The following is a 27002-nucleotide window of genomic DNA, read 5'->3' on the forward strand; positions in this document are numbered from 1 at the left end:
CCCTCTGCTCCCTCCTTTTCCCTGCTGGGGGGCCCCGGGCACTGGGCGCCTCTGCTCCCTCCTTTTCCCTGCTGGGGGGCCCTGGGCACTGGGCCCCTCTGCTCCTTCCTTTTCCCTGCTGGGACGGAGGACGGCTGCCCTGAGCTCCTCGGGCCCCTGATCCGCTTCCCCACGTTGGTGAGGGTGTACCTGCAGGAGGGACGTTTGATCCACAGGTCTGCCCAAGCTGCCCCGGCTCTGGGTCCCCTGTGCTCCCCCTGGCCCTCAGAGCCAGCACTCAGCTGCAGCACAGCTCTGCTGGGGCCGTTGCTGACAGAGGCCCCATCAGACGCAGTGAGCTGGCAAGGTTGCCGTCCTTGGCGGACAGAGAAATTCCCACTGCAAATCCCTGCTCAGGCGAATTCACGCCAGGACACTCCAACTAAAGCTCTGTCCGCCAAGTCAGTCAGCCTCCTCCAAACACGAGGCCTGCCCCACCAGACACTTAAATCTTCCAGGCTCGTCGCTGAGGCCTGGGGTGAGGGCAACGTGCATGCACAGTCATGCACAGACACGCCACCACGCGTGCACAGAAATGTACCACACGTGCGCACACCCACGTGCGCACACACACACACATTCATAGCCATTCGGGCCCACAGGCAGGGAATGATCCTGGATGTCCTCTCGTAGCACCACCGTTTACACGTCCCTCTCGAACAATCACAGTAAATATTCGTGTTTCCTTTGGCTGGTGAACTGGGCAGACAGCAAAGTGGCAAACGTCCCCCACACTGGGCGGCCTCACACTGCGCGCTGTCTTCTTCACACGCTCCCCTTGACACCGGCAAGGAGTCCTTACTGTCTTCCACAACCCAACCCTCGAGGCCAGATTTTAGGGCGCAAGCCCCTGGGGCTCCAGAGGACCCTTAGGCCACGGAACCGGGGATCGCTGTCCCTGTGGTCCGCGTGGTGTCAGGGAGTTCCTACAGCCTCCCAGGTCTTCCCAATGCGGAGAAACGCTCTCTGGGGACCCTGCTCTCTTTCTGAAGCTGGCTAATAAATTTCTTTATGGAAACAAAGCCTATTTCTTAATGAAAATAAATTTCTTTGGCACAAGATTCTGTTACGATTTCCTCTTTTCAGGCTTCCTCTGCTCCCCACGCCACCTTGTACCCTGGTCGGTCCTCACTCTCTGGTGAAAGGCATCTTCATCCACCACTGGTCGTTTCTTTCCTGCTTCCACTACTCTAAGACGCTTGAAAAGTCTATTCTTAAATTTTCTTTTTCCAGTTTCACTTAACACACTCTTACATGTATGAACGTAAACAGACCATGTTCTCATGACGTTGGTGTCACTGAATATTATTGTTTTCATTCTTTTCTTATTTCTCTTTCCTTTGCTTTTAATGACCTCTATCTGTCACTACACTTAGCATGTTCTGACTGACACACAAAAGGCAAGGTTTACACACACACACTCACAGGTACGTGACATTACAGGCTTCTTTGTGTGGATTTGTCTCACATAATCATGACGTCTGCCATCACCGTTGACCTTCATAAAAATTTTATGTCGATATTGGACTCTATAGTCCAATACAGGAAGGACTCACATTACCAATCAATCCACAAGTATTTGAGGACAGTCCACTCTACCCCTTGAATTCTACAAGGCATTGTAAGTTTCCTGGACTCAAAGACTTCTCTAGCATAGTGGAGAATCCCAACCTAACGTTTGTAACAAACAAGTGACAGCAAACTGCATGATCTCTTCTATAGAAATTCTAAGGAGGGATATATACACAGGGCGGGGAGGGCAGCCTTCATGGAAGAAATAACTCCGGAGTTAGACCAGGAAGGATGAGAGGATGAGATTAATTTGGAGAGACGGACCCAGGCGTCATGAGATTGAAGCAGGGCCAGGGGGTGGGGGAACAACCAGAGAAAAAGAGGAGACGGTACTGGTTTGTACTGGGGGGAGAAAGGATGCAAGGACAGCAGCCGGGCTCCAGTGATGGGGATGTGTTAGGATGGGGACCACTTGGTGTGAAGCTTCATCTTACCCAGATGTTTTCCCCGAGCCTTCGTGTAAAGCAAATTTCAGTTCTTACAGAGCCGACTGCACCTACAGGGATCGCAAAATACTTCCCTGCCACGACCCTTCCCGCCAAAACACACCAAAGCTGGTCTCCAGGAACGTCAGTGTTGACCATGATGAGATCAGACTCTGATTGCCCTACAGAGGGACCAAGTCCTGAAACCTACCGGCTTCTCTGACCGCACGTTGCCCTGGGGTCCTTCCCGCCGACATTTGCACACAGGAAGCTCATGCCCATGCTAATTGTGATTGATTTCTGAGCTCCGTGTCCATCACCCCAGCCCCAGCGAGCCCTGATGACCTTGCAAAGACCACTGCTCTGAGGACAGCCGTCTCCACGGCTCCGGAGGGCCGAACAGGGAAGAAGCAATTCCTAGTCATCTTCACAGAAGTGTAAAGATTGCCAAGAAACCCATGAAAAGCGTAAAACCGCCTCCTAATTAAGTCACTTCCTAGAAGACTAGGCTTTACTCGCTGCAACCGTTCCCTAAGGAGTGTTTCCGCGCCGAGAGGAACCAGGTGTGCCCATTTCCCAGGACATAGGGGAGGTCAGAGGTGCGGGAGGTTTGTGCTCCCCAACCTATCGAGAGCCCTGAAAGCGCTTAGAGCGCTAATCAGTAAGTCGCATTACCCGGACCTAGAGTGTTACCACCCACAGGAAAAGCAAACGTTGTGTTGCAAGGGGACTGCTTGGCAGACTGCGTTGAGGTTTTTCTCTGATGTTAAGCATGATGGTTCTATCTGGGGCTCTTTTAATTAAAAACAAGCTCTGCGGAGCAACATTCTAGCTCCGCCTGCCCCGATTACACAACAAGATGCACAAATATCTGTATTTGTTTGAGCTTGATGCTAATTTATGTTTTATGTTATACTGATGGCCTGATCTGACCAGTTAAACAAAACATACCATTACATCCTAAAGGATATTCAATGATGAGCTTGGCTACTATTCTTTTCGGTGTCATCATTTATAAGGGGTATAATTTAAGGCATATAATTCATTCCACGATCTTTTATTTATAGCACACAGCGTGTCATGCTGGATGTTAAGATATACACAGAAGGAAATTGAAAATACATTTTGAGCACAACCAGTTTGCTGTGGATGTATCCAGTTCCTCATAACGTTCTCCTAGTGGTCGTAGCTTGTTCACCACGCTGCTGACATCCACCAGGAGGAAATGTAAAAAGCCAGATACTGGTAACGATGACCAATATTTCCAAAGTGTAGACGGATACGTAAGTATTCGTTACTGTCTACATATTTTAAAAGAAAGTTGAATTTAGATAAGCCCGAATGGAAAATTCAAAACATCCTGTTTTCATGGTTTTTGACTTAAAAAGGCCTTGCATATGGTACTTTGTATCTTCCGCACAGGGAAGCCACAAAGCACATCCCTGTGTGTTTTCTCTGGTCCACTAGGACCTCAGGCCAGTTAGTTACTCAACGATGCTGGCTCTTCACGGACCACCTTTTTTTTTTTTTTTTTTTTTTTTTTTTGCGGTACGCGGGCCTCTCACTGCCGTGGCCTCTCCCGTTGCGGAGCACAGGCTCCGGATGCGCAGGCTCAGCGGCCATGACTCACGGAAACACCCAGACAAACTAAAAGCTATATTAAAAACTACACTCGGATGCGTTTGCTGCTGCTGCTGGGTGAATGGCTGGCATTCAATACCTAATAATTTAATTCATTTACAGCGACGGTAAATCCTACCACGTGAGTCGGGTGGGGACTAGTTGTTTTTCCCTGTACTGTTTGTTTGGTCTTAATAGGCAGGGCCTCTCTTGCATTAATAAGGAGATTGTCCTCCAGTCCGAATCTCAAGGGAGAGCCGGGGCTGTGTTCAGTGACAGTGACGTTCTCTGCCACGTCCCCGTGCGTCCTCACGGTGTGTCCTCTTCTGTCCACACACACGTGGACACACACATGCACACACACATGGACACACACGGACACGCATCATGTGGACACACACAGACACGCACATGTGGGCACACACACACACAATGGACACGCACATGCGGACACACACACACATGTCATGACTGCCTAGGTTGGACAGTGGTTCAAAGCTGAAACAGACCCCGTAAAGCTACCTGGAAATGTGAAGTGTTCACTGACCTGCTTTAAGATCGCTTCTTCTCACAGTTCAGGGGTCCCAACCCCACCAGCAAGTCCCTGTCAGAATTTTGTTCCATGAAGCGTCTGGGGGTGTCTCCATATCACTTAATCCCCTCTTTCCCGAGGACGAACAGTCAGGGAGCTTTGAAGGACGTCCTAATCTGTGTGTTTATCTGAGCTGCGTCTTAGACGAGTCTCAAGACATCCGACTTGCAGGTGCAGCTTTTAGAAAACGTAACAGACAGAAGTGTCCCCATGGGCATAAGAGTTAGTGAAATATCATGGAGATGAGAGTTCACGGCTTTCGTAATTCAGTGACCCCTCTCCTCTCAGGCACAACTTCTATCAACTTTGGTACCAGGAAGAGCAGCATGTCCTCCTAACTGGACAATTAATGTGGTTCAGGCTGTGAAAGATGATCCCATAGTTCCAGATGCTTACATGTGGTCATTATGTTTAGATCTTACCTCCTAGGGAGCTAAAAACTTAAACTTATCTTGGAATAACTGAGCATAACAAAAAAAAAGGAAATTAAAATGCATTTGACAGAATGAGCTTGAAGTATCTTCTATGCACATGTTTGCTCATTAAATTTTTAATTGTTAGGGGCTTAGGAGTGATTTTTCCTTTGTAATGAGCTATGTAAGGAAGAGTCAGTCTCCCAGGTCGGGAAGGGGGCTGAAGGGTGACTCCAGATACAGCCAAGTTCCTGGCATTTAATCTAGAGCTAATCTAATTTGCATTAGAGACTTCCTTTGTTCAGCCTGGGAGGGGGTAGTTTGTTTAAGCAGCACTTTTATACTCTCACTTCATAATAGAAGATTTACAGGTATTAATCCAAACTGCAGTCAGTTTGATGCAAAAGAAGGGGTGAATTCCTGGGAAGGAGGAATTCACCTTCCCTCTGAACGCTGACAGGTCCCCCAGCTAGAGGGAGTGTTTCTGAGATCAGGAAAAGCTAACCCAGCCCTACTCCTTCTGGACAAAGTTATTTAAGCAGATCAAACTCATGAACAGTAGCTTAGCACCACGGAGGGAACTGACCAGGAGGTGGGTGAGGCTCAGATCAGGGCTTTGCCCCAAGAGGTACCCTCTCTCCACCGTCCAGAGGAGGGACAGAGAAACGGTGTGTTCTCCCGAAACCCGTTCAGAAACAGATGCTTAAGTTAATTTGTCTTTTTCACATTTTGTCCTGTCTGTATTCTTACTTCATAACCTAGTTGGGAGAACAACTTTTCTCAAAATCCAAATTCAATGGCAGGTACGCCAAACTACTCAGCTCTGGGTTGCAGAATCATTTTGTATTTGTGGCGCCAACTTTACCCTTTATATGGGGTGACATTTGCTGTTCAAGTGAAATTCTTCTCTGTCCATCGCAGTGTAAGCTTCCTATGGGAAGGGCCCCATTTTACATTTCTGAGCCCTAAAACAGGAGAGCAGTTTGTAACACATTAACTCCAATCAGCGTTTTTATAGGCATGTAGGTCCAATATTCATTCAGTCTCTCAGAAACAACTGTGACATGACCAGCAAAGGAATTACCACAGATCTTTTCTGTTGCAATAATATGTATTACTTCATTAAACCTTAGATTTAGAAATACCTTTAAGAAGGCATTCAACTCATTTCTCTACTTCTAAGTTGATATTGGAAAACATAAAATAATAGCTTCCGTATCTAGTAAGTCCTCTGTGCAGGCGTGGGCTAAGTGCCTTAGACTTTATTTCTAATCCCTAGACTAGCCCTACGGGTGGCTATTATAACCCCCACGTTACAGATCAGAAGACTGAGGCTGCGGAAAAAGTGAGAACACGTAACCACACAGCTGGTGGACGCAGACGTGGATTTGAACTCGGTCAGTCAATCTATGCTGACGTCTACACTTTTAAAGCAAAATAACTTAACCTGTGACTTCACCGTTGGGCACACATAAAACCAAACATAGATGGTTCCCATTGCAGGAGTGTGTCACTTAAAATATATATAAAATGCATATTTATGTATACGTCATGCACGGACGCATGCGCACATATATTATATAAAATCATCGCTCTTGAAAACAGGCAAGCTTTCGAAGAGAATTCAGGATTTCTGCATGTAAGCAGTTTGCACTGGATTTAGACAAATATGATGAAGACGCACAGAAGGCTGAATGACTTTCAGAGAAGCTGCGTCACATCTGAACGGTGCATAGTGAGCTTCTAATAAAAGTGAATCATGTCACCTAAGCAGCAGTGAGCCTTGCACCAGACTTTCTATAGAGAAAACGTCTCAACTAATACAGTCATTTTCTTGAAGATAACATATCCTGTAAGTAAGAAGCTGCAGTATTTTCTGGTTGACATTCTCCCGTTCCAATAACTGGAAACAGGTCTGAGGACATCGGCAGAGGACACCCCCTCACACTCTCATGATCATCCGAACCCCATGCCATGCAGGGCACGTCCCACCCGGGAAACGTGCCCCTTCCCTTGGTTTTCCGGATTCATCTGAACGTAGGCGGGTGTGTGGAGCCTTACTGTACACACTGTTTACATATATGAACTGGACAGTCTATCCAGGCTCTGTATCTGCTGTGTAAAATGTGTTTTCCATAAAAACTCATTCCAGCCCTCATCAGGGCCCGTCCGCTGCCTCGGCCACCAGACGTGAGGATGCCTGCCTGTACCTGGTGAGGCCTGAGCAGGGTCGTGACCGGCTCCGTGGCCACAGGACTCGGGCACGCAGCCCCTCCCCCTCGGTCCACCGTCCGCTGCCCGTGGCCGCCGCTCGGCAGGGCCGGGCGCACGCCTGTGCTCCTGGCTTCAAGTCTGGTGCCCTGTGCCGTGGCCTCCCCATCCTCTGTCCTAAACTCACCCTCCCCCCACCTCCCCACCCTTTCGGGACATGCCAGTCAGAGCCCTCTGGGGACACAAGCCTCGAGCCCTGTGGGCTTCTGCCTGACCTCCAGAGGCGGCTGGGGTTTGATTTTCTTTTTCTGGCTCTCAGACCAAACGAATAGCAAGCCCTCCTATAACTTTCACAGCAGATCCTTCCTCTCCAAGATGCTCCTGTTTTCCTCCTGCTCTGTAGATGAGGAAATCGAAGCAGAATGATTTGCTCAAAACTTTCCAGCCCCTCAGGCGTAGACCCCAGGCATGTCCAGCTCCAGAGCTCACCCCCCAGAGCTCCTGTGGCCACAGCTGCATGTAAGGGCCTGAAGATGCATAACCCTGCCTCCCTCCCTGCCTCCCTCCCCAAAGCCTGTGCTTCTGACACATAAAGGGTGAAGACACTTATCACAGACAGAGGCGGTGCACGGGCAGCCCCTGCACAAGAGTCACCACCACTTTCCCTCATCCTCGAGTCCCCCAGACAAGAACAAGGAGGGAGGGGACTGCTGGTCACGTGAATGGGAAGGGGCAGAGGCACCCTGGAAACCAGCACGAGGACGCGGCCGCCTGATGCCACGCCAAGCGTCAAGGCTCATTTCCGCGGCATCATCTCTCACCGGAACTTTTATAGAAGTCTGAGAAACTCCCTTTAAGCATGTATGTAATGTATGCTTTTATGGGACTGTCTCAGTGAAACTGTATCTCAGTCACAAATCTCTGCATCTGTAAATGTCAGACAGCATCTGTCCCCCGATACTCGGTAATGCCGGCATCCCAGCTCCATCGCATCTCCTCGAGGAGGACCGGCACCCGGAGCTTCCCGCTCCAAGCAAAAGCACGGACTTCCCAGCAACGGGCAGAGCTGCAACCATGGGGGCCGACCACCGCTGGCCCCCTGCACCCCCTCTCCAGAACCTTCCGTCTGCACGTGTGAGCTTCTGCGTCCCTATCCAGCTGGGTTTTGAAACGGCCGTGCTGCAGCCATTCCGCCAGGGAGACCACACGGCGGGAGCCCTGCCAGGAAGCGGAGCTCACCCACCGCTGGCTGGAGAACGTCCTGGCTTCCGGTGAACCGCTTGTCCAACGAGACCCAGGACACAGAACTCGGGGAAAGGGAGCGGTCCCGAGAGGGGTTTTAGGGTGTCAAGGTTACCCTGCGGCCCCTCTAGGCCCTGCTCACTGCAGAGGCGCCCAGACTCTGGGCAGATGGCTTGTCCATCCCTGGAGGAATTTTCCAGAAGTCCTGCACAGCCTCCCACACTTGCTGCAGAATATTTCAAGTGGATGAAAGAGCCCAACAGACATCTTTTCTGGATTCATAAATAGACTCCCACCTCATATTCCGGGCCTGAATTTAATTTGTTCAATATACCCAACACTAACGATGCCCATTTAAGACATCCTGTTAAAAGCTGATAACATTAATTTAATGGAAAAATGCCAATATCACTCCAAGAACTCTATTAGATTTTCTCCCTGCTAAATTAATGTTACTAACTTTTAATGGACACTGTAATTAGATGTTATTATTAACAGGAATATTACCCAAATTAAAATCAGACCGTGCGAGAGACACAACGTACTTTTCTAAGGGCGTGAAGTGCGCTGTCTGGACATCACACGTGCCCCTGTGGGTCCCACAGCCCGGGCCCTGCTCCTCGGACCCACGGCAGGACCAGGCCCGGGGCTGGGCACACAGGGCCTGAGTGGGGTCCGAGCCGCTACCCTAGTTCCCACTTCGGAGAGGAAGCGATGGCCCGCACCCCCTGAGGGGGACGGGGGAGCCCTCCCCCAACTTCACACGCAATTTAAAGGGTCGCTCTCCATCCGGCCTGATTGGGTTCGGCAGTTTGAAATTGATTGTTTGGGTTGTAAAGCTCGCCTGCCTTCCCAGCCAATTTAAAAGAGGCAGCTAAGCTGCTGGCTTATTACGAGCTGGACGGCAGAGCCAGGAGTGCCGTGAATTCAGAGTCGCGGGGTCTGACCCCGCCAGGCCCTATTACTCTTCAGAGGTGTCTCCTCAGGACCACCACCCAGCCCGGGGTACAGAGGAAAACCTCCCTCGACGCCCCCTACTGGTAGAGGCCACCAAGGGGCAGCCAAAGCTAGGACGCGGGGCGGGCAGAGGGGGGACAGAAAACCCACGTCTGCCAAAGCTTCTCTCCTATCAGCTCACCGTGAGGACCTGGGATCCCCCTGCAGAGCCAACCTGCGTCTGACAAAGCAGCCCTTCCTGCTCAAGGGCTTTGTTTCAGAGACCAAATAAGCACAGTTATCTGGGATACTGGCTCTCTGTCCGGCAGGTGATGTGAGGTCCCAGCGGAAAGCAAGGTCAAGACGAGGCTTGGGGTCCCTGGACGGAGACCACAGACCAATGAAGGCCACAGATTTTCTGAAATCATCCAGCCGGCATTTTGTTTTTTGTTTTTTTTTTGCGGTACGCGGGCCTCTCACTGCTGTGGCCTCTCCCGTTGCGGAGCACAGGCTCCGGACGCGCAGGCTCAGCGGCCATGGCTCACGGGCCCAGCCGCTCCGCGGCATGTGGGATCTTCCCGGACCGGGGCACGAACCTGTGTCCCCTGCATCGGCAGGCGGACTCGCAACCACTGTTCCACCAGGGAAGCCCCCAGCCAGCATTTTAACTCAGCGTCCAAGTGCTTCATTTGTATTTCAGCTTCTTGCATTCTTTCAGCCTATGTCTAGTAGGAATTTAATCATCAGGAAATAGAGAGCAGAGTAGGAGAATCAAAAGGATTTTAAAGTCTGCAGATCGGGTGATGAGCCCAGAACAACTGCCCAGGTTTTCTCTCCTGGGAGACCTTTCCTCACCCCGGCTCTCCACCCAGAACTCCACGCGGAGAAATCATCTTTACATTTACATCACACTGTACCTGATGTCCGTGTATCTCCATTTCCCAGGTTAATTATTTTTCAGCAATGATGTGAGTGTACGCCCATCCATCGGCTAGGACAGAAACTGTCCATATCTTATTGAATTTTCCCATGCCTGGCATAATCCCTGGCACAGAGTGTGCATCTGATCACTTGAATAAATGAACTTATACAAAATGAGTAAGAAAAGTTGATTTTTACTGTAATGACAAAGGAGAGCAAAGGAAGTTTCTCATATCGTCGTAAATCTGAAGAGGGTCGTTAGGAAATGGATGGCCGAATTGTGATATTTTAGGAAGAGAGCGTGCATCTTCTAAATTAGAATTCACCTAGCTATCCAAGGGCTTGAGCACACTGCCCGAAAAGAGCAATGGCAGCGTGAAGAGGACGCCACACCCCGCAGGCCTGATCCTGGCTGTTTTCGAGAGTAGGGATCGTGAGAGAGTCCTGCAGAGGTGGTGTGGTCGTCCAGGGCCTTCTTGCACTGACACGCCCCAGAGCACTGCACTTCCCTCCACTTGGATGTTCTAGCTCGGGGGGCTTCTGATGAGGCCATTATGGGTTTGGGTGGGATCGGCTTCATCGCATTCCCAGAGCTGGCCCTCAGCTGGGCCATCCCAGCCCCTTTGTCTCAGTGAGGGGTCAGTGACTCGGAAGGCCCGCCTGGGGAAGAAGCAAACATACACTGGGGGGGTTGAGAAAAGAGTGGTCAAGAGAGGCTGTTGGAGCCGTAAGAGACCACGTGTTAGACTGAGTACCACTGCGCTCGACACGTCCCACAAGCCAAGGACTTCCCTGCATGTTTTGAACCAGTTAGAGCTGGGTTTTTCTATAACTTGCCATTAAAAACATTCTAATCATTCAGTCATATAAAATGAATAATGGGAAAATCATAAAATTCCCTATACGTTCTTTGGGGAAAAAGTCAAATCAACATTAAAATCATGATCTCAAAGCGACTGATTTCTTTAATGAATTAAAAACTTCCATAAATGTTTGAATGTTATTTTTTAAATTGCATTTTCATTCCTAATTCCATTTTGTGCAACCAGGAAGAATTTGCTTCTAAATCAGAAGGAGACTCTGGCTGACGTGAAATTTTTAATTAACCACGAGCAACTGAAATTCATAACCCAGTGGGAAGTTAGTATACTTCTCACGTACCTGCTTCCTGAGCTAGTATTAATCTATCCATGGGTAGTTTTCTCTGTTTTGCTGGCTGCATTGACTAGTGTGTTAAACGGCGTGGGAGAGAGGGAGGCTACGACAGCAATGTCATAATATACTTACTGAAAAAGGACCCGTCCAGAATAGTGTAGCAATGCAAGGATGGTTCAACATTCAAAAACTAATCAATGAATTATCAGGTTGACCAAAAAGTTCATTCGGGTTTTTCCATAAGATGTTACGGAAAACGCAAATGAACTTTTTGGCCAACCCAATATACCATATTTGTAGAATAAAAGTCAAAAAACACATGATCATCTTAATAGGCACAAAAAAGCATTTGACAAAATCTAACACCCTTTCATGATTAAAAAAAAAAAATGCAACAAACTAGAGATTGAAGGGAATTTTCTCAATTTAATAAAGGCATCTGCAACACACCCACAGCTAACACCATCCTTAACGGTGAAAGAGTTTGTAACAAGACAAGGATGCCCACACTCACCACTTCTAATCAATATTGTACTAGTGGTTCTGGCCAGGGAAATAAGGCAGGAAAAAGAAATAAAAGCCATCCAGACTGGAAAGAAAAATAACTGTTAGAGTTAATAAGAAAGTTCAGCAAATTTCCAAGAAGCAATGGCAAAGTTTAGGTCTAGAAGTGGGGAGTGACAGCTAATGGAGCAGGGCTTCTTCGTGGGGTGATGAAAATATTCTGCCGTTAAACAGTGGCAATGGTTGCAAAACTCCGTAAATTCACTCAGATGTGTACCTTAAGTGTGTGAATTATGTCTCAATCAAGAAAAATGTGCTAATAATACTCAGCATCTATTGAAGTTTGTCCATTTCCAGGCAGCAAACAACCAAGACAAAAAGCAAGGAAGACAGAAGGGGATTCACTCTGGGAGCCAACGTGTAACTTCTTCCCACAGACAAAATCTGATTCAAAACAAATCCTAGAAGCTCATCCTGGGCTAATAAGACCAAAAGATAATCCGCAAATTTTAACAAGTATTATTTGATTTTTCATAATCCATCTCTGTCAAAGTCAACTTTACAGAGGAGCATTCTCGTTTTCACCTTCTGTAACACATGATTTTACAGAAAAATAGTTATTTCTCACTCTTCAAACATTCTGATCAGTCCATGCAAGACTTTCCACTTGGGGAAAAATACGTTTCATCCTTAACAATCATTTCTCGTTACTATTTTAATCACAGACACTAAACAAGCCCTCGGAAAATGCAAATCAAATAGTGCACTTGAACCAGCCCCAGGCAACAACAGACCTTACTCTGCATATGCGTTTTTTTATTCCCTTTCAAGTGCAAACTCCCAACAGTAAAAGATGCCTTCTTTTAAGTATTCAAGTTTGAAATGCTAAGTAAGAGAGTTTATCAAACTTACCTTCCACGTTTACTGTTGTGGACTTCTGAGTTTTTCCAAAATCAAGGTTTAGTCTGCAAGAAAAGAAAAAAAGGTGAGTTAAAAAATAATATAAACGTGAGCATGGTCTATATTATGGGTTGTTTTCCTGATTCTTTTGCTCTTATCTAATTCCGTACAAATGCATTGGTTCGCTCTTTCACTCAGTCATGTTTCTCTGAGTGCACACAGTGACTGCAGGATCCGTAGCACTGCATCAAATAACTCTTGAATGAATGCAGGAAGGTACCCAAGCTCAGAATACAGGGACCCCTGAGGGGCATTTTAGGGGAGAAATAGGGGCCCCAATTTGGGCCCTCCATTCTGGTGCCCGTCACACAAGCTCTGGGGTGGCCAGGACAGGGGCTGGTCCTTCGGTCCACGTGTTGCTTAGAGCCCCTGGTGTGGGCGAGGCGTTCTGGTAGATGCTGACGTGTGATACACACAAGCTGACCCAGTTGTGTGCAGCGACACAGGCGCCAGTTCCCTGACCATGGAGCTCCCAGAGCCCCGCAGTCCTGTTCAATCCCATCCCATCTTGTGATGGGTTGCTGGACTGTCCAGGCCTTCCCTGCTGGTGGTGGGCAGTGTGGCGACCACCCCTCACCCCCAGGGCTCCCCAGCGCCCAGGGCTGGCACTCAGGCGGCAGGTAATCCTCTGCTGCGGGTCCCTACTCGAGCCCTGCCACCCCAGCACAGAGTCTGGCCCCAGCAGCAGGGACCTTCCCCCGCTTCCTTCCACACGTCCCAGAGCTGATACGTGGCGCAGGTCTGGACTTTCTGTTGCGTGGCCACACTCGGCCCCAACTCCTCCTGTTTACCTCTCACTGAGCACGCCAGCAGGACGCCTCACCCCCAGGCCACCCATCTCTTTGCTCCCGGGCCGTCATGTTCCATCATCTCCCTGCAGGCAGACCCCTCGGCTGCCCCGACTTCCTTGAAGGTCATGGAAACCTGGACCCCTGGCTGGTAGCTCAGCACCGTCTGCTCTTAAGGCAGCCAGCACCCCAAGCTCTTCATCGCCCGGCTCTGGCGCCAGCCCCGGCTGCAAGGACAGCGTCCATTGACCACTGCGGCCGTGCGGGCTCCATCCCCAGCTGTGCACGCTTGTGACTCAGGCTCGGCTCGGGGAACGGGGGTCTCCGGGCCCACCTATAGAGCACAGTCCGGGGGGTCTTCTGAGACCCGCTTCTGAGCACGCCCACTTCGCGAGCATTATCCCTCCTCCCCCCCCGTCTGCAGGAGCCCAGGGCTCTCCCTTTCTCAGCCTGGTGCCCCCGGCTCCAGGCTTCTCCGAGAAGGCCGGCTCCAGCCCAGGTTCTGCGCTACGCGTCACACCCGGGAGTGTTGAGAAACGCCTCGGGTCCCCCAACCCTCACTCAGCAGCCTGACATTCTCCCCGAGGCCGAGATTCCTACCTTTGTCTTATAGCCCATGTCTTCCCTGGTCACATGTGACCCTTTGTGCAAGTCCAAGTCCTCTCACTGCCTGAGGTATTTCTACCGCCCCTGCCCCAGGCTCAGGGCCGCCTGAGCCCCTGGTCCAGGTGTCCTCCGTGAGGGCCCGCGGTGCGCCCCTCCTCCCCCAACGCGCATTCCAGCGGCCACCTCGTCTGTCTGCCCGAAGCGAGCCATCTCAATGGGTCCCTGCGGGAGTGGACAGCATCACTCAGGACTAGGTGACCAGGTGGGTCGGACGGGACAGCAGGGCCCAGGCAGGTGCTCGTCCCCTCCCAGCCTTGACCCCTGCTCGACCTTGGACCCGGTGCTCCAGGGCCGGGACAGGAGCCGCGAGTCCTCTGGTATTTCGCTTGCGCCATCGGTGAAAGAGAACATCCTTCTTCAAACACTCACAGCCTCCCCACAGAACAGCAAGCAGCCCAGGCTCGCCTGTCCTTGCTTTTCTGTGACGGTGAACGAGGTGCCAGCCCTGCCCTCAGGGCGTCACCTGCGGGTCACCGCGTCACCCCAAGTACGTGCTGTGCGTTCTTAGCGGGTGATTGATGGGCATGTCCGTGTTCGGTCATTGTATGTTTTTAAGTGAGTCTTCAGGAATTGCGTCCTCATCACCTCCGATAGCACGAATCAAAGGTCCGGAACCTCATACAAGTCTTGATGAAGGAAAGGAAGGAGAGGGGACCCTCACCCGGAGGTCTCAGCTCCCAGGGGACCCATTCGAGGGGTGTCAGGCAGCAGGGTCTGGAGGACAGGAAGAGGGACTCGGTTTCCACCTCGGGGTCACTTTCCCAAGCAGCTTGGGGCGGGAACGCGCAGCCGTCCATCACAGCCTCTGACGCCCAAGGCCAGCAGCCACGGGGCTTAAGAGAAAGACCTAAACAGAAGCCTGCTTCTCACCCTGGGAACCAGTCTCCAGGGACAGCGACGCGGACCAAAGCCGACGTTTAACCAGGAAGGAAGGAGCAGCTCAGTTCGACTCAGCCCCTTCTTTATTTTTTAATTTTTACTTTATATTGGAGTATATTGGAATAAAAACGTTGTGTTAGTTTCAGGTGCACAGCACAGCGATTCAGTTATACGTACACACGTATCTGTTCGTTTTCAAATTCTTTTCCCGTTTAGGTTATTATAGAACGTTGAGCAGCGTTCCCTGTGCTGTGCAGCAGGTCCTTGTTGGTTGGCTGTTTTATATATAGTAGTGTGTACATGTCACTGCAGGACGTTTGCGAAATACTAAAATCCAGCCTCAGAGAGAGAAACACGTGGCCCCTTGTTAGGGGCCCAAGCAATGACAACACGGTAACTCAGGGGCATTTCCTGTCCCCCCGCGTGTCGCGGTGCCCACGCCAATTAACACCCCCCCCCCGCCACCGACGGGGCTTGTTTAGCCCAGGATGCGGCCATCACCTCTGAAGGAAGCCCTGGCCGGCAGTCAGCACCACGTCGCGGGCCATTGGGCTGCCTGCTGACCCGCAGCACCTCGGCCTGTGCTCTGACGGCCACCAGGAGCCTCCCACCCTCAGCAACATCCCGTCCTCAGCAACATTTACAAGAGTACGACCCTTACCTAACGGGTCCTGGGAAAGGACCCAGCATGTGGACCGTGGGCCGGGAGGGACAGGCCTGGAGGCGGGGTCTGCAGCTGCCATGGCTGTCGTCTTTTTCTCAGACGCTGGACTTCTGTGGTCGCCTTTCAGGTGCTAAAGAAGGATTTACGTGGAGTTTGGAGTAAACCTCGAAAATCCACTTAAACACGTTGAAGGACTCGGTTAGTCAGGCCTCTGAGAGCTCTGTGACCCCCGTGAGCAGCTGAAGCGAGCTGCGAGCCCTGGGGCCGGTCGCCTGGAGAAGGACCCGCAGGAAGCAGTGGCCGCTCGGGCTGCCCCCCAGGGAGGAGGCGACCCTCGACTGGCTCCACGGCCAGCGCCCTGGTCCTGGGCAAACAGGGCCCCTCGCGTGGCAGAGACGTGATTCTGAGGAACTGCAGGTGAACAGAGCTCAGGAAGCAGCCCATCCCCAGCTGCGGTTACGCCAGACACAGGGCCCCGGGGGGAGGGACACAGGATCTGTCAGCCAAACAGTGAAAACTCAGAGGATCCAAGTCTATCCCACGGAACAGAAAGATGAGCGCAGGGCGTATCGTGGTGGGCAACGTTCCAGCAGTGAGACACGACCTCAGGGGTCAAGGCTCTCATCAAATCTAAGGCACCTGGTGGACGTCCGGTGCTGGGACCACGACTTGAAAAGACTGGAGGACAGTGAGCCCCACCCCACACCCTGCTGCCTTAGAGACAATGAATTCCACAAGCCGCCCTGGGGATTCGGGGATTCACCCGCCCGACTGTTTTTGCTTTGATTTGCTCTCTTTTCTTGCAGTCTTTGCTAGGATTTCTTTCAGTTTCTTTGCTGGCTTCACTCTGGGATTCGTCTGTGTCACTGCCCCTGCGGGGCCGTCCCTGGAAACAGGGGACACGCGTGGACACAGATGACAGGATGACATGTGGGCGCAGGGGGTGTGACCTTCAGCCATTCCGCTCACTACAGGCCGCACCCACCGTGGCAACGGAGCAGGGTGTGCCCAGGGCAGCCCGTACCCGGCCCAGGGGGAGAGGCAGTGTGACCAAGTGAGGAAGGGCCGCCAAAGTGGCCTTTGGGGTGTGACCTTCGAGCTCAGGGTCCTCACGCCCATCGTGGTGACCTCTGTTTCCCTTGTGCCGCAATGAAACAGCTAAATTACCACCCCCGACTGCAGGAGGATTAGGCCAACCAGCTGAGGAGACGGGCTTCACGCAGAGGATGCCCACTGCCCCGGATGGGGTGAGAAGGAAAGCAGAGCTCCCAGACTAAGCCCCTGGGAGCCATTCTTCACAGAGGGCCCCCCCGCAGAGGTCACCCGGGCTGACCTCACAGGAAAGAACTTTTGAGCGTGACTGTGTGTATTGGAAAAACATGCACTTGACAATATTGGTTCTTCCGATTACACAAGTATCTGGGCCCCCAGCGGGATGCGCAGCGAGGCACGCGAGAAGCAGGCCTCAGCTCTGCAGCTGGACGGAAACAAGCATGTGGGGAGAGCCCTGGAGGGGCCCGAGACCCCGCACCACGTGTGCCGAGCATATGTCTGGAAACCTATTAAACGAGAGTGCGGGCAACTTGTCAGAAAGTTTCAGATCAGCCGCTCACTCTTCCCGAATATTTTTTAATTGGTCAATTAGTTCTGTAAGTGTTTGGGGAAGGCATTTCTTCAAAGGGGCAGAGTGTATGGGTCTGTCTGAAATTATCTAAATTCTGAATGCCAATCCTGCCGGCTGGAGTCGGGCTGTGTCTACACACTCCGACTGATTCCACCGTTTGGACTAATTGGCTTGTCACCAACCAGGTGTCTGACCAAAAAGGCCATCGATTCTGAGGAGGGCGTGGGTGGGGTCCGCCTGGTCGCTAAACGACTAGCTAGTGATTGGTCCACGGGTTGAGAAATGGGAACCACAGCAAGTACGGTGAACCGCAATACGGATCTAGGCTAATACTTTTATTTGACTCTGTCCAGGGACACATTTTAAGCAGCTGTTTCTGTGATGAGGCCATGGCCACCCAGACTGAGGACGGCCATTGAGACACCGGTGGTACAGATGCTTCTGGAAATTCTTCACCCAACAACGTCTGCATCTTTATGCTAATTATTCGTGAGCAGATACTCTATCTGAACCATCGCAAACTGCTTCCCCTCATCTTTAATTGGATTTTATTAACTCGCATCTATTGTTAAACTGAGACAATAGCGTGGAAGGAGCGGAAGGGATCAGTGTGAATGGCAACCCCATTGTGGGGAGTAATCTGAACAGGTGGGCAAATGGAAATATTTAGTGAGGTGCTTTGTTTTAGCTCGCATTGAAAAGTTTATAACGATCCAATACTTGTTCAAAAATACACCCGTAAATGGAGTTTATCTGTAGATTTTACACAGCCAGGCCCGATGAAATAAGTAAACGCTACCGTCAGACAGAAGGCATTGAAGTGGCCGTATGTCTGTGGGCGAGGGAAGCAGAACTCCTGTTTCTGAAATAAGTGGGTGGGCAGCCCCGGCGGAGAGTCTGCTCTGACTACTGATGTGTCCCTGGAGGTGACTGCGTCAGTGCAGGTGGAGTGGAAGGGCCGGGATGCGTGCGACTAACACTCCCAGTGTTACAGGAAGAAGGGCCGGTCAGTGTTAAAATCCTCCCCAAGGAGGCTCCCCAAGGCCCGTCTGGAAGGTCCACGAGCTGTGTCCCAGGGATGGGGACTCCCTCGGTTGGCATTCGAGGCCGCACTCTGCACGCTGCCAGCTGGGAGAATCCCCGCCTGGTTCCCGCCCTGGGCGGCCACGTGACAAGGGGCCTCGGGAGAGGAGAGGACCGTCTGATGGAAGATGCCCAGGGAAGCATTGCAGATAAAGGGTCCAGGCAGGGCTTAAGGAAAGTGTCCCAGCTCTCGGAACAGACCGTGGGGAGGGCGTCCATCAGGACAGGGACCCTCCTGAGTTTCACGGTGGCTTCTGGTGAAAAGTGATAGTGATAATCACCCTCACCTGTGTCCACACCTGCAGCCAGACCGACGGCAAAGCTAGTATGGTGCTTCGTGTTTAACAGTGAGATTGGATCCAGCTGGGGACGCTTCCTCGAGTACATGTGTCCTATTCCAGAACCATTGTGAACACCTACATGCTATAAACACATTGGTTCGTGTGACTATCCACAAATTGCCACTCGCTCAAAGCTTACTTCTCCACTTTCTATTGCAAAAAAAAAAAACCAAAAAAAGAAAAACCAAAAAGAAACAAAAAGCAACAGCTTTTCCTAAAAAAGCTTACTTTTCTTTAGAGGAGTTGCTCCAGTTTCACCCATAAAAATTTCTGAAACTTTCCTCATCCCTATTTTCCACTCTTCTGTCCACTACATGTCGATTCACCCTTCCCTTCTGCAGTGAACTTAGCCTCATCGTGGGACTGGTGTGTTTCCTCCTTCATCTAACTCAGTTTGGTCTACACGCTTGCAGCTCCACCACATAAACTTTCAGAGTTTTGTGCGTTACAGTCTGGTTAAATCCCAAGCGCCTAACACAGACCTTATGAAAGAGATGACAAGGGAGATGGTGACAAAGGGCTAGCACCCTTCTCTCCTCTGCAGGGTTCCCTAGGCCCTGAATTCCAGAGCGGCAGAGGTCACCTAAGCTGGTGAGAAACCCAACACAAGCGTAAACTACACTGTCAGGGTGCTCAGAGCATCTCTGCGTACCCAGCAGATGCCCACAGTCCACACCAGACATTATTTTATTTTTATTTCTCCCTGAGATTATCAGGGTGCTCTGAGTTAGGAGCACACTGATTTCCTCTTTTCAATGCTAAAAAGAATGATTTGCATCTTGATCAATTACACATTAATTTAAGATACTGTTCAATAACAATGATTTTCTGCTGTTAAGACTATATAATTGCTTTGAATCTCCCCCAAAGATACAGGTTAGTGAAAACCAAATGACAAGCAGGGGAAGAAATGAAATGAAATGATAATTTTGTAATTCGAAGTTTTAAAAGCTCTTAGAAGAAACTTGATCAGGGAAAATCACATGTATACACACAAATGATATTGTGTCAGAAATATATATATATTTTGGAACTTGTGTTTTATATATATTTATACATATGCAATAAAATAATACAACATATTATTATAGGTTATATAACATAGGTTATAAAACCAAAGACGCTACTCTCCTGAATTTTTCTTAGAGCACACAAAATATATGTATTTTTTAATTTCCAAATTGCTCACCTCCTACATAAACAAATAATGTAAATCACTGTGAATTAAATGTGAACGTTTTCAATGACACCATAACGCTTCATGTTTAACAGTCACTGTCAATGATGCTAATTTTTATAATGAATTTTCCCCTCTGAAGATAAATCCACTTATCTTTAAGAAAAATAAAGACATCACGTTCTCAAGTAACTGTTTGGAACAGAAGGAAAACCACACGGAAGCTTCAGGTCCATCCCTCACACCCGGATGGACCGCCACGTGCAGTACATTTTCATTCTCACCATAAATCAATTGGATAGTTTGCACTGTAAGTGCAATATATGATTTTCCCACTTCTTAAAAGAAGCAGTTTAAAATGCAATATTTCTATGTATCCCGAGCAGTTTGAGCGACTGGATTTCAAAGTTACAGAAACTGCTATTCTCATGCTGTAATTTGAAAAAATGATTTTGACAAAAATAGCCGTTGAAATGAGTCAATTTAGCAGCGACAAAGAACGCTTTCGACTATAAATGCAGTGTTTAAACAGTTATTTTAACAGTAGACTTGTCAAGTTGACAGAGCTGGGCATCATAAAAACTGTTTAAAACTGTAAATTTAACTGTTAAAATTAGCAGTTACACGGTTGGCTGCTAAACATGGTGAAACTAAAGCAAAAATGAACCCAAGCAACAGCAAAAAGTGTTGTTTTTTTCTAATGTCATTTTCTGGTCGTTTATTGTTACTTTTCTGAGGTTCGATATAGGATAATATTTTGAAAGGAGAAGGAAATATTCTGGGAAATTTGCTAGCAACAGATGCTCAGTTAGCACAGAGGAAGGAAAGCAGATGGGGGGTTAGCTCCCGGAGGGGGCGTCCTCCAGCCATGGCCCCTGGGACACGTGTGCCCTGGTCCATCAGGCCACTGAATCTTCAACGCCCCGTGGGCAGCTTCCCATCTGAGAGATGAGCTGGTCACCTTCCACCTTCCACCTTCCGCGCGAGGACTGTCCTTCATGAGCAACAAAGGCTCACATTCGAGTCAACGGCTCAACTCTGCAGCTGGGAAAACACACTTGGCGAGAAACGATATTCCAAGGAAACAGCAGAGTGCGACGTTGGAATTTGTACTGCTGGGGGTGGACACCCCGGAGGGTCTCCGGGAGCCTGGGATGAGGGGGGGGAAAACTCAGTCACCCGGAGGTTCCCTCACCGGAACTTCTCCACATGCCTTGACTAGAGCTGGGACATCGTCAGTCAGGACCCTCTGACAGTGTCGAGCCCTGGTGTGCTGGTAACTGGTTAGAAACGAGTCCTCCACCTAGCGTGCCAGACTAGTTAGGACCTAATCCCCCAGAGTCACACGTGCACAGACAAACTTATGTGTACTGTTTGCTGGTTCCCATGGTGGGACTCTTCCCACGGTGGCCGATTTGGGTACAAATATGATGTCGTGTAGGACGGAGGTGGGAGTTGCCTCCAGTCCCCCATGGATCATGGCTGAGGCAGCAAGAAAAACATCACCAGTCCCGAGCTTCCCTCGGTGACGGTCCTTGAAGGGGTCCGACGGCCATCAAGAAACCACGTCCTTCACGCTGCAGCTGCCAGGCGTCCCAGGCCGGGTCCCAGCGGTGTCCCAGGCCGGCTGCCAGCGTGGGTCCGCTCCACCTGGGGGCCCAGAAGCCCCTGCTTGCTCACCTAGACCTGCCCTCATCCGAGGATCACGTGAGGCCGTCGCCGTGGACACCACGTCCTCCGGAAGCCCCCACCTCACACTCTCACACGGGGATGCGCACCCTGGCACGTGTCCCACTGTTAGCCCTTCTGCTACAGACTTCAACTGTCCTCACGCCTCCTTCCGAGCTGGGCTCGGTGAAACTGTCCAGGAGCTTGGGGAACAGTAAGGCCAGCCCCATTACACAAACTAGTTTAATTGGAGAATAATGGGAGATGCGTGCTGGTGAGCACTGAGGCCGGCTGTGGACGTCCTCAGACACCAGGCCCACTTTTTGTAGCAGTAGGGAGCCACGGAAGGTTCTTGAGCTGGAGCCTGACATGATTCAAGGGTGTTTCGGGGAAGCCGTGACCACAGTGTACAGTCTAGAGTAGAAAACAAGCAGGTGGAAAGAAACTGAACTTTGGAGACGCCTAGACGAGGGGTGATGGGGACCAGGGCCGTGTCCTGAAGGTACGAGGGAGGCGCCCACGCTGGACAGTTTGGAATCGACAAGGCAGCGGTGACGCTGGATTTTAACGCGGTCGTGGACCCAAGCCGGCACAGAGCTTCTGGGTTGTTGATTGAAGCTCTCGGACAGGAACAAGAGCCACAGCTGTCAAAGGGGAGCTGAGGACGGATGAGTCCGAGGGCATCCCAGGAAGCCTACCGGAGACCCCAGACACTCTTAACAAGGAAGCAGTGAGAGGCAGCTCGAGGTCAGCAGGGTGTGAAGGGATCCTTCCATCGAGGACCGTGGTCCCTCAGGGGGCTGGAGCGCCTCGTGAGAAGATGCCCGGTGGGAGGGGTGCAGGGCACCAGCGCCAGGCATGAAGAGCCTCCAGGAGCTTGGGGACAGACATCGGGGGCACGCCGCGGCCACAGCAGCACACCCCAAGGCAGGCGGAGCAGGCAGCCTGAGGCAGGGAGACCAGCTGTCCAGACTCGCAGTCACGTGGGTGGGCAGTGCCAGAGGTCGGGGCTCAGGCGAGAGTGGGCAGCAGACAGAGCAGGGGACAGAGGTGAAGCCGCGCCGCGCAACGGAGGCGGCCCGGGGGCCAGGCTGCCCCACGGAGGGCCCGCCCGGGCTCCCGCCCACGCCCCTGGGATCCTGTGGAGGGGGGCACGGTCCGTATAGTTGTCTATAGTGTTAAAAAAAAACAGGCTCTCAGACTGATCCTGGGGGTTCCTGAAACAATAAATAAAAATTGAAATCCTGACTCCCTGGCGGAGGAAGACACTGACGGACACTGAGACGCAGACGCCACGTCGGCAGTTACAGGACTGATGACGCCCATTAGACGCTGATGAAGCTCGGGAAGCGTCGTGTCCGCCTGAACATTAGGAGCTGTTCCTGGCTCCACCCGTCACAGGACAGCCTCTTACGACAGCACTTCGTCCCCGCGGGCTCGGCCACAGGGCCCGCCTCTGAGCAGGAATCAACACTGGTCTCACAGGAGCTTGAAAAATCCCATCTTTCTGGAAATAATGATACCACCACCTTGCCTCATATACCTCTTTGCTGTCAAAGACCTTACGGCATTTTCATGGGTATTTTTCCCCGCATACCCAAAAGTTTGTACCAAGGAGTCTGGCAAAGGGCGTTTTTGCTATTTATTCGTAATCACAGCACGTCCATTTCCATAGTAACTAAAAGGAAAATGAAGAAGCTGGGCTCAGAAAGACCAGGAGGCTTCTCGAAGGCCACAGGCGTTTGGAGGAACCTAAGCCAGTTCACAGCACTGACCACCAGCTCACAGCCGCCAGCACTGCGGTCGTCACCAAATACACGGGACGTCTGAATTCTGCACCTTCCAGTAGAACAGAAATGCTGAGAAGTACAGGTATTTGCCGGTTTAATTGGGAGCCCATCAGATTAAGAAGCAGGCCTGGAGGCCCGGTCCAAGCCTGTGTTTCCTGGGTCTGCGGGCCATCGGGGCTGCCCGTGAGATGGAGATCCAGGTCCACACCCCCAGGGACGGTGAGGGTCAAATCTGACCATGAATATTAAAGCCAGCAGCACTTTAAACAAACGTGTGTTATTAATCATCATCATATAGGAAACTATCGCATATGTTGGACTAAAATCAATGCAGGAAAAATGACCCTCCCTGGAAACGTCATTTGTCCTAATTCTTCCCTAAATATCAATGTGGCTATATATACATGCACAAGTGAGTTGACCATTTTGAACCCAATGAGTAATTACTAACCAATTATTAAGTAGTAAACATGTGGTCACAGCTTGGAGATTCTTTCTAATAAGATGGATGGAAATTGAATCCGTTCCCTGTGAACGTTTTCGATTATTTTTGCTATAATTCTAAAGCATTAAATATGCCGTTTTATGTGCTGTGGAAATGCCAGTAAGTCAGACCTGCATGTCATGAAAGTATTTCTGGTTGTAGCACTGGGCCATGAATAGAATGGAATAGAAGAGAACAGAATAGAATAGAATTATTTAGTTTAAAGGAACTTAGACGTTGATTTAGTATCCAACTCCTTCTTTCTATACTTTAGGCAACTGAAGTCCACATAGCCTAACAGATTTTTCATAAATCATTCCATTATTTTATTCAAATGTATTGACCAAAACGTGTAATTTCTCTGTTGATGTGACAGAGTTTCTAGCAGCTCAAATTTGACATTCCCAACCATGATCAAACAGACTTACCTTTTTAGTGGACAATTATGCGAACCCTGGCCCTTCCTCAACCCAGGGGCAGGGCAGTGAACTGGGAGCAGTAGGTGCCCACCCAGGTGAGGCTTAGGGGGTCTAGAGCCCCTCTTCCGGGGAAAGTCTGTATATGTACGTTTCTCCAGGGGCTGGAAGAGCTGTCCTCTCATCCCACCCTTCTTAACTCTCTCCCCAAAATCGACTTAAAATGCCAATAATAACATAAATGTCATTATTAAAATGCCCTAATTAAATGAGTGCATCCTTAAGTAAACCCTGGGACCTCGGAAGCACTGTTTTATTCTCTGGTCAGGTTAGGGAGGAAATTTCCACAGTTCAGTTTCTTGCCCTCACAAGTTCAGGCCGCGTCCCAGAATGTTTGTCGTGTTCCTTCCCCGCCCCTGAAGGGCGAGACACTGGCCTTATCAGATTGTAAGGCAGCAGACGAACGTCTTGTACATTTTACTGTTATATAAAAAGGAGCATTAGCCCTTTCATAAAAGGCTGACGGGAATGCTTGTAAATAAATGGTGGTAAAATAAAAAGTATTTTCCTTCATGTTTCTGCATCATCATATTCTGTGATTCAGGCTCTGTCATCCCTTCAAACGCCCAGTCAGTGAACATTTGTGGGCACGGCCCGCACATCAGAGAGCTGGCTGGGAACGTGCGTCCCTCTCTGCAAAGGTCCCCACGGCAGGGACACGGGCGGCTCACAGGGAACCCGAGACGCAAACCAACCTTGGAGCGTCCAGTCAACACATAGCACTTACGGACGGGGGTCCGCACACTTCCCAGAGCCTCGAAAACCTGCCAGCGAACCACACGGGGGTCCAGGAAGCCCCGAATCCGGGGTCTCGGTCTGCAGCTCTGGCTCTGGTGCCCCAGGCGCAGGAGGGCAAGGTTTGCTGAGTGAAGCAGAAACGTCTCAGCTGCTGAAGGACTCCTCCACGCACAGCTATGACCCAACCTGCAGAACCCAGGGCTGCCACGACTCACTGTCCCAAACGCAGTGGACGGGGCTGGCGTGGGGCTTTGATAAAGGCGACACCCGTGCCGACCGAGCCGACCACGTGTGCCTCCCACACTGTCACTGATTGAATCCTAGGGTGTATTTTGTGTCGCGGCGTCCTGAAGTGGCCCTTAACTTGAAACAAGAAGCTGCTTTGTCCACAGGGAGCAGAGCCCTCGGTGCCCCGTCCAGGGTGGACCATGCCCACGTCTTCCTCCCTCGGGCCCGGAGCTGACCCACTGCAGCAGCGCCTGCGTGGACCCCAGAGCCCCGTGGAGGCCACATCCGCCCATATCCACGGGATCCCCGGACATCCATAAAGGAAGGAATGGCAGTTCAATTACTTTTTTACAAACCTCATCTTTTTCCTGAACCAGAAGTGATGACTCTGTCCCTCCCGACGGTTTATCGATGTTCCAGGGAAGGTGAGGGCTTCCCTCCAAGCGGCAGCCTGTCCTTCCCAGTGATGGAGGCAACACCCCCAGCGGCGAGGGGGGGTGGGGGAACGGGAGGGGAGCTCTGTCCTCCCCGCTCCGCCCCGTCCACACTCAGCAAAGGCCGAGCGGCGGCAGAAAGATGCGCCCACCGCCCCCAGGCCCTGTGGTCCCCGGTGCCAGAGAAGCACTAAATCCTACGGGAATCCTGCGGCACCGACAGTCGGGGCCTCAGCACGGGGTGGAGAGGCCTTGCTCACTGGAAACCACAGAGCTGGCAGGCTTTGACACCTGAGGGAAACCCAGCTTAGGGTTAAGTACTTGGAACATTTTAAGGAAAAGCTGTCTATAAAAGAATAAAGATTTTTTGAGGTCATAGCTTCTTTCTTGACATCACGATGCATCCTGGCTCTTTCCTCTGCATTCAGGGTTTCCTCCCTTTCACAGCTCAGACATCTCTGCTTGAGGCCCCCTAAGAAACAGCCTGCTGGGCCGTGCTGAATGGACTGGGGTCTGAGCGCGGCCTCCAGAAACCCTCACTAAGGAGCATCCCCACCGGCTCAGCGCCTGCGCACCTGCCCTTGGAGCAGCCCGTCTGGAGCACGGGCTACCCCAGCTCGGTGTCATGTCAGCAAGGCCTGAAACTCACAGCTCCCAGCGTAAGTGACTCTGCCCTCTGACCTCGTTGCGTCAGAGGTTAGCCCTGAAGGGACACGGACGCTGCGGATTTTTGTGTGAGGAAGGAGGAAGCCTGGAAAGTCGAGGTTATAACTGCACCACTACTTTCAGGTCATCGTACAGTTCCTTGGTCCCAAAGCAGACAATAAAGACTCGCGTGGCTTTTGTTTTCCCTTAATCTCTGAATCAACAGTTTCCCTCCCCCTTGCAGACCCCTGTTTCAGTTGTGGAATTTATGATTTCCTTCAAAACAACGACTTCTGCTGTTGGGTAAGCAAATCTCCTTCTGCTGGTTAAAGGTTCTGCTTAGGGCGACAGCTCACGCCCCACCTTGCTTGGCGCTTTGCTCCATTTCTGGTGGTGTTGAAGCTTCGGCTCCTGGCAGGGAGCTCGTCCTGCAAGGGCCAGCCCGGGAGCTCCAGGGGCCAGGGGGTCCCTGCCGGCCCCTCTCGCCAGCCAGCTGCCCTACTGCCTGGACGGGCAAACTGAACAAGTAAGAGGGAACATTGGAGCTACCTGGACAGCGCAGAGAGCAGGCGATGGGGTAAGATGGGTGACTGGAATTTCCCACCAATCACCAGGCAGCGCGTTGGCCACGGCAGGGATTGATGAAGTGTTCGGTTGTCCATCTCACATCACGGCCTTGCTGCAAACGCCCACAGAGGGGCTGACACGGCCACCATGTCAACAGAAA

The sequence above is a fragment of the Aethalodelphis obliquidens genome, unplaced genomic scaffold (genome assembly GCF_003676395.1).
Source record: "Aethalodelphis obliquidens isolate GAN/ISIS:26980383/991018 unplaced genomic scaffold, ASM367639v1 scaffold19, whole genome shotgun sequence".
Classification (NCBI taxonomy): Eukaryota; Metazoa; Chordata; class Mammalia; order Artiodactyla; family Delphinidae; genus Aethalodelphis; species Aethalodelphis obliquidens.